Here is an 8,799-nt window from a genome sequence, read left to right as displayed (position 1 = left end):
CTGGGTTTAATTTACAAACAGTATAATATTCTAACGACATATTTAATATAAACGTTTACATGTGGATGGCTTAAACGTAATTATAAGTTAGGTTGTTTTTTTCAATTATAAAACTTTACGACACCAGCATCCATACTTTCACCATATATTTTAAACAAAGAGGTTAATGAATAAGAACACAATGTTCAGATCAGAATAATACAATAGGGTTAATTAGTGAATTTCTGGTGTTTCATACCACCCATTGTCTAATCGCGAGTGGAACGCACCTCTCTGAAACATTTGATGAGCGCTAGCGGTCGACCTCCGAACTACGTATAGACATATTAAAAATGTTCAATATTGGCATTTTATCATCCATTAAAGGCTTTTGTAGGAGATATCGCTGGCACTATAATTTGCAATATCTCCTGCGATATTCTCTGCAGGAGATATCGCTTCTTATAATCTTGATTGGTCAAATTTTAATCACAAGACAATATGTTGTTACGTCAGTGTTTGTTTCAGCGCTAAACCTATCATTAGTGACGTCACGCCATTGCAGTTCTGCTAGTTCTGCACATAACTGACATTGTTTACAACTGTCGCAAATGAAAAGAATGATAATGGATGATAAAAAGAATACCCACCTTGTGTCTTGTGATATCATAATTTATCAGCACTCGTTGATAAAAGTATAAAAATCCTCTGCAAGCCTCGGATTTCATACTTTTATTTACTCGTGCTAATAAATTGTGTTATCACAAGACACTCGGGGAGTATCCTCTGTGTATCAAACATCACTACAGCTATCGAATAAAACAATGTAAAGCTTTATAAAACAAAAATAATAACTAAAATATAGCAGTAGTAGTAGTAGTAGTAATACTAGTAGTTAGTGTAGTAGTAGTAGTAGTAGTAGTAGTAGTAGTAGTAGTAGTAGTAATTGTTGTTCGGGTGGTAATAATAGTAGTAGTAGTGGTAGTGGTGGTGGTGGTGGTTGTGGTTGTGATGGTGATAGTAGTGGTGGTAGTAGTAGTAATGATAGTAGTAGTAGTGGTGGTGGTTGTGGTGGTTGTGATGGTGGTAGTAGTAGTAGTGGTGGTGGTAGTAGTAATAATAGTAGTAGTAGTAGTAGTGATGGTGGTGGTTGTGATGGTGGTAGTAGTAATAATAGTAGTAGTAGTAGTGGTGGTGGTGGTTATGATGCTGGTAATAGTAGTGGTGGTGGTAGTAGTAATAATAGCAGTAATAGTGGTGGTGGTGGTGGTGGTGGTTGTGATGGTAGTAGTAGTAGTAGTTGTGATGGTGGTAGTAGTAGTGGTAGTGGTGGTGGTTGTGATGGTGGTAGTAGTAGTAGTAGTAGTAGTAGTAGTAGTAGTAGTAGTAGTAGTAGTAGTAGCAGCAGCAGCAGCAGCAACAGCAGCAGCAGTAGTAGTAGTAGTAGTGCGTGTGGTCGTAGATATCGTGGTCGTTCATATAGTCTGGGTGAGGGCAGTCAGTTTCTTCTCATATCCTTTTAAAAGTGTTGCAATAACGCTAACTGAGACAGCTAAAAGTGATTAAACCGCAGGAGCGTGCTAGAGTGTCGAAAAGAAACCAACAGCATTCTTTTCTTTCCATCACATCTACTTTCCAGTCGATTCCCCATTATCTGTCAGTTTTGTTTTGTGTTCCTGTCCCACCCTATTGTATGGCGTCCACTTCCGCGACTCCCTTCCCAAAAGACATGTACTCGCGGTTCCGGAAAGCTCTCTAGTAGTGGAGTATGTTTGTTCAATTGGAAGACGTTACGCCAATCACGGAGACCGGTGCTGTGGGAAGGAGCCGCCGTACTACGCTTATCTGTCAATATAAAGCATTAGCGGCAGCCAATGACGCGCTCTTTCACATGGAACCGAAAACCAGTCGATGGAGCGAAGTACGCGATCGATCGACTGCCAGTCTAATCTGACGAGTCAATTTTGGAAAGACTTCAAAAGGAATTTGATAACATGGCCATGGTTCGTTAATGGGACACTATTTCGACATGGATTACTTTACGAGAGGCAAAAGCAAATTGGAAATATATTAACTGTGTTATGAAATTAATTCAGGTAAAACAAATCTTTATTTTTGTGTTTTAATAATTATATTCATGACGATATTATTTCGTGATCATGTTCATGCCAAACGTAATGTAAGTTCTTTTTGTAACTTTTTTTCAGAACTCTTTAATACAGAAGCAAAGATAAATAATCCTAAAAGTAATAATAAAATAAGGCTAATCGTCTTTGAACCAAAGCGTTAATAAAATATTTAAACAAAATACATTTTCTTATTTGAGAACTGACGCAATTATATTTTGGTTCATGCAAGTATGAACAATCAATAAATATATGCTCATAGACTCCGATATATGAAAGCCCTCCCTCCACCCCCCCCCAAAAAAACAACAACAACAACAACAAAACCCAACAAAAAACCAAAAAAACAACAAAAAAACAACAAAAAACAGCAAAACTCTAAGCACTGTTTAACCAGTCAGATTGCATTGTAGTGTATAAACAGAAAGACAATTTAATTATTTATTTATAGATGTCTCTTCTTTCATAAGCCTTTTATTTCAGCATATGATAAGTCTAAACAGAGCATAAACAAATCCCACTATTCCTAAATTATTTAATTCATTTAAAAATAATTTTCTCGCTTATGTTCAATTAAGGTTCAAACACGCTGTCCTGGGCACACACAGGCAGGAAGGTTGTCTGTCCAGGACAGTGAGTTAAAGCAAACTATTTCTTCTCTGAGCCTTGTATTAAATTACATAACTGTCCTCACAATGTAACCTACGAGCAGTTTGCTAGTATCAGAATATAGCGAAATCAATTTGCGTTCTATTATTCATCGAGTTTTGCATTTATCATCCACGTCCTGTCATCTTCTTCTCGTATTGACTGATATTTATTGGATATTAAACGAGCTTCCAGTTCGTATCATGTTTATGTCCCGAGTGAAATAATTTTCAGTTGTCACGAGCTTTATTGAATGACAATGAAAATTAGTTCACGATCTTAATCTATATCAGTCAGCTCGTGTAGCTGACGTTCCTGTAAAAAAAAAAGAAGGTTGTAGTGCGCCAATCGATGACGTCATCGTGTGACGTCAAAGTGATATGTCCTACTTGGCGTTCTAGTGGGACATATTACTGTAATATGTACCAAATGCTCTTATATTTCTATACCGACCTGCGCAATACGTTCACCGGTAATTGTAGTGGGCAAACACACTCGTCGGTTATTTAACATGGTTAAGTAGTACCTGTCCAGAATGCACTTAACATGTGGCATGATACCGAGCGATTAACACCTCATCTCACGAACCTCAGTGGTAGTTTGGAATATTACTATATAAAACTCAATTACAAATACATATACACATATTATTATTTATTGTTCAAGTTTATTTTGTTTAACGAAACCACTAGAGCACATTGATATATTAATAACCGGCTACTGGATGTCAAACATTTGGTAATTTTAACATATAGTCTTAGAGAGGAAACCCGCTACATTTTTTTTTAATTAGTAGCAAGGGATCTTTTATACGCACCGCCCCACAAAAAGGATAGCACATACCACGGCCTTTGATATACCAGTCGTGGTGCACTGGCTAGAACGAGAAATAGCCCAATGGGCCCACCGACGGAGATCGATCCAAGACCGACCGCGCATCAAGCGAGCGCTTTACCACTGGGCTACTTCCCACCTCTGATCTAACGGAGTGGTAGTTTTGTATATTACTATATTGAACCGAATTACAAATACATGCACACCCTCTGTTGACCTTGACAAGTGATTATAGTTATTGTTAGTCTTTAATTTTTAGTAGTTTTCCTGTAATGTTAAAGGGGCTATCCTGGGTTTCTAATAAAAAAAAAAAAAAAAAAAAAAATATATATATATATATATAGATATAGATATATATATATATATATATATATATATATATATATATATATATATATATATATATATATATATATATATATATATATATATGGTTTTCCGAAGTTATCCAGGAAATCTTCGGATGTATTTGAAATTTACTATCCGTATAGAATAAAAATTCCGTATAGTCAGTCAATAACCATTTGAAACAATTGAAATATTTAAAGTTAATATCCGCTAATTTAACAAATAATAATCACATAAAATATAATGTAATAAAAAATGATTCAATTAGCGATTTAAATATTCATTTCGTAATAACATCGGATCCATTTGTTGAATCAGAGGTTCACTTTGCTAATAAAATACACAATGCTGGACTCGGTTATAACTTGGAAGAGTGACCGCCTGGGAATACGGCTCTGCGACTGGCATATCAAATGTCGTGGCATGTGTTGTCCCATCTGTAGGAGAGTGCATTTGAACGAAGCCTAGACAATAATTGGTATGGTTGCTGTTCCTAAGCTTAATGCGGGACGGAGATATCTTCTCTATGGGGATGGCGAATACAACAGTCGATTTCTCTGGGCCAATTTAAAATAAATTCCGAAAACACTTATATTAAATGAAAAAAAAAAGAGAGTCCATTTTATATACAAGTCAAGTTAATATTATATCTTTTTTTATATTTCAGCCATAGGCTTTTATCAAACTTACGAAATTGGTTATTCTGATAAATGTCTATAGTCGAAAGATCAAAATGAGCAGACGAGTGTGCGGGGGCGGAGAAGGGAGGATAGGGTGTTCTAGTCTGTGGCGAGCGAAGTTTGTAGGGGTATGATCACGCTCCCCCGAAAATACATGTTTAAAAAATCGCTTGTCGCACGGGGTTCGACCCCTAAACCTCTCTCTTCACACGCGTCTGGAGTGGGTGTTTACCCTCTTTCTGGCGTTGTATGACTATGGGTATTATTTAGAATGCAAACTGTTTGATCTGTGATATATTGTGTTACTTATTCTATACTTTGTGTTTGGTACTGTACATATGGTATAATTGTTTGCCAGGGTAGACATTGTGTACGGTTTGACACTCGCCGTCTTTGTTCGAAATGTTTGAATTACTAGTTCTGTTGATGTATATCACTGGTTCTTGTGTTCTTGCAGGGGTGTGGTTACATTTCGATTAATTCGTTCCACAGTTATTAAAGGAAATATTTATTATTTTGGTACTCTTGTTTACCAAAAACTCATTAGACTCAATCTAACCGTAACCGTAACCTAACCCCAACTTAACCCTAACCCTAACCTAGCCCTAGCCCTAGCCCTTACCCTAATCCAGCCCTAACCCTTACCCTAACCTAGCCCTAACCCTAACCTACCATAATCTACCCTAACCTTAACCCTAACCGTAACCTAACCTAAACCCTAACTCTAACACCAATCCACCGACCTCGGTGGCGTCTTGGTTAGGCCATCGGTCAACAGGCTGGTAGGTACTGGGTTCGGATCCCAGTCGAGGCATGGAATTTTTAATCCAGATACCGACTCCAAAACCTGAGTGAGTGCTCCGCAAGGCTCAATGGGTAGGTGTAAACCACTTGCACCGGCCAGTGATCCATAATTGGTTCAACAAAGGCCATGGTTTGTGCTATTCTGCCTGTGGGAAGCGCAAATAAACGACCCCTTGCTGCTAATCGGAAAGAGTAGCCCATGAAGTGGCGACAGCGGGTTTCCTCTCAAAATCTGTGTGGTCCTTAACCATATATCTGACGCCATATAACCGTAAATAAAATGTGTTGAGTGCGTCATTAAATAAAACATTTCTTTCTTTTTTCCAACACCAATCCTAACTCTAACCCTAACCTTAATCCTAACCCTAACCCTAACTTTGATATTGTGACCACGAACCATTTGAATTGTCATTAACTCATAAATACATACACGCCTGTGTTTCGCATCCAGTAGAAGTTTTTTTCTGTGTGTTGATGTGTCGTTAAAGGTGCATGTTTTCCTTCTTTCCTCTACACTCACTCACACATCCAATCACTCAACCTAAATCCCAGATAGCATTTAATTAATCTTTGATAATAGAGACTTAAGATTTTTTTGTTTTGAAGTACTTCAAGTAGACATTTAAAGTTAATTATTCTTATGACGAGATCTATAGGAACCAACCTTTTTAAAGCCTTGAATTATTAGCGGTGAGATGTGAAACGTACGTGCAAAGTAGTAGCAATTTAAGATTAGATAACGACCCATCCTCATTTGCACAGCACTGGTAATGGCGGACTAATAAGTGCGTGAACCAGTCATATTAACCACACCGCTCATTTCGCTGCGCAAAAGAAGGTCATGTCATGTCATAGGGTTTTACGTGCACATTCAGAACAAGCTGTTGTAGCGCACGCCTGCCGTGGGCACAAGAGCCGGCCTTGGCCGGCTCCTCCGTCCATGACAGGAAAAAAAGAAGGTCGCCATCTTGCATGCTTTTATACTGCGCGGATATTGACCTGGTTGCACTGCATTATGCCGTCGGCGTGAACATTTTGAAATATTACTAATAAACAAGTATATCGAGATGGCACAATTAGTTTCCAATTCAAAATAATTCTAACAGCTGGTGCGTGTTGGTACACATTCCCAAGGAGTTAGTTATGACTGTTGTTAGAGTTATTTACCATGTCTAGCTTCTTTCGCTAGTAAGTTTGGTTCTCGGTCGCTATTTTTTACCGAGTTCTTTTCTGAATTGCGTCCATTTTAAACTCCTGTCCCCTTCTGAACTGGACTCGGTCACTGGCAATGTCGGAACCTTAAGTGAGATGGGGCACGTTAATCCCTCCAGCTTGGCTTGGCTTGAAACTTGTAGGAAACGGGTTTAGGTGCTTCACGACTGGTATATTGAAGACTGCGGTAATACCTGTCCCAATCGGTAGGCTTATGTTGATTGGGTCGAGACAATGAGTTCATATAGAACACCAATACACTAACCTATGAATCATTGTAGTATATAGCTAAGTAATGTTCCAGTGACAGCGTGCTTTAATCGAGGTTATGTAGCAAGGAAAATAGATACTTTGTCGTCATCATCACCACCACCACCACCACCACCACCATCATCATCATCATCATCATCACCACTACCACCACCACCACCATCATCATCATCACCACCACCATCACCCACCACCACCACCACCATCATCATCATCATCACCACCACCATCACCACCACCACCACCACCACCATTATCATCATCACCACCACCACCACCGCCACCACCATCATCATCACCATAACCACCACCACCACAGTCATCATCATCACCATCACCATCATCATCATTACCACCACCACCACCACCACCACCACCACCATCATCATCATCATCGCCACTACCACCACCACCACCATCATCATTATCATCATCACCACCACCACCACCACCATCATCATCATCATCATTATCATCACCACCAACACCACCATCATCATCATCATCATCACCACCACCACCATCACCATAAGCATCATCACCACCACCACCATCATCATCACCACCACCACCACCACCACCATCATCATCATCATCATCTTCATTATCTTCAGATAATTTCTATAATTTCCCACTGAGATTAATTCTGACGGACCCTGTTTTAAAATGTGTATTATATTGTGGCTTTCTTTATCTTTTTTAATGCATTTTATTTTGTTCTGGAAACAACGTGCATTTCTTTTGGTGAACACTATACCCAGAATAATACCACGTGTACGCTACCATGCACAATGCTCACGTTCTGTTTACACGACAGAATACATAATAATATAAGCTGTGGAAGCGATGGATGATACAGTGTAGACGTCGGTTGGCTCTCGTCTTCATAACCGATATTAATAAGTTTCATATGTTAAGATTATTCTGGAGATCACATAACGATGTAGGGTGGGTGGGGGTGGGGGATGGGGAGGTGTTGGGTACGGAACACCAACTCAAATTGTTATTCAAGTAGCTAGGGTCAGGACGTAGCCCAGTGGTAAAGCGTTCGCTTGATGCGCGGTCGGTCTGGGATCGATCCCCGGCGATGAGCCCACTGGGCTATTTCTCGCTCCAGCCAGTGCACCACGACTGGTATATCCAAGGCCGCGGCATGCTGCTAATCGAAAAGAGTAGGCGATGAAGTGGCGACAGTGGGTTTCTCTCTCAATATCTGTGTGGTCTTTAATCATATGTCCGACGCCATATAACCGTAAATAAAATGTGTTGAGTGCGTTGTTAAATAAAGATTATCCGAATACAAAAAAAAGAGAGAAGATACTAGTAACAGAGACGTGAGAAGAAAGGGTGAGCAGAGAGAAAAATAGTGAGAGAGGAGAGAAAGAACAAAGAGAGAGAGAGAGAGAGAGAGAGAGAGAGAGAGAGAGAGAGAGAGAGAGAGAGAGAGAGAGAGAGAGAGAGAGAGAGAGAGAGAGGAAGGAGAGAGAGAAGAAAAAGAGAACAGAAGAAAGAAAATATAGAGAAGTGAGAATAGATTGAAGAGAGAAATAACAAAAGAGAAAAGAAGATGTAAGGAAGAGTGAGATGACAGAGTAGACGTGAAGAAGAGAGAAAATACATTTAAAACTGAGAGAGAGAGAGAGAGAGAGAGAGAGAGAGAGAGAGAGAGAGAGAGAGAGAGACTCTATTTCGTGTAACTGCCATTGACTGCTAAATAGACGAAACTCATTTGTAAGTTTATCTTTCACTTTAACAATTAATGAGATATACCGCAAGCTCGTAAATTTAATTGTGTTGATATGCAGGTGTATTATTGTTGACACCTGTGGACAATAGCTCATTTCAAAGCATTTTGACGCGATCTACCGCGATTATGCGTGTTCGCAGTGGCGTATCAG

General features: G+C 39.3%; 1 protein-coding gene across 1 annotated transcript in view; it reads left to right on the top strand.

Moving 5' to 3' along the window:
* Positions 1-1,949: 1,949 nt before the first annotated feature.
* LOC121375532 overlaps positions 1,950-8,799 on the top strand; it is a 28,087-nt gene continuing 21,237 nt past the window's right edge. Inside the window, exon 1 of the mRNA XM_041503033.1 lies at positions 1,950-2,075. The gene's annotated coding sequence lies outside the window, so the exon portion shown is untranslated. The remainder of the gene's footprint in view (positions 2,076-8,799) is intronic.

This window comes from Gigantopelta aegis, chromosome 6 (genome assembly GCF_016097555.1).
Source record: "Gigantopelta aegis isolate Gae_Host chromosome 6, Gae_host_genome, whole genome shotgun sequence".
Lineage (NCBI taxonomy): Eukaryota > Metazoa > Mollusca > Gastropoda > Neomphalida > Peltospiridae > Gigantopelta > Gigantopelta aegis.
The sequence above is the reverse complement of the archived record's forward strand: the minus strand, read 5'-3'. Positions and strand labels throughout refer to the sequence as shown.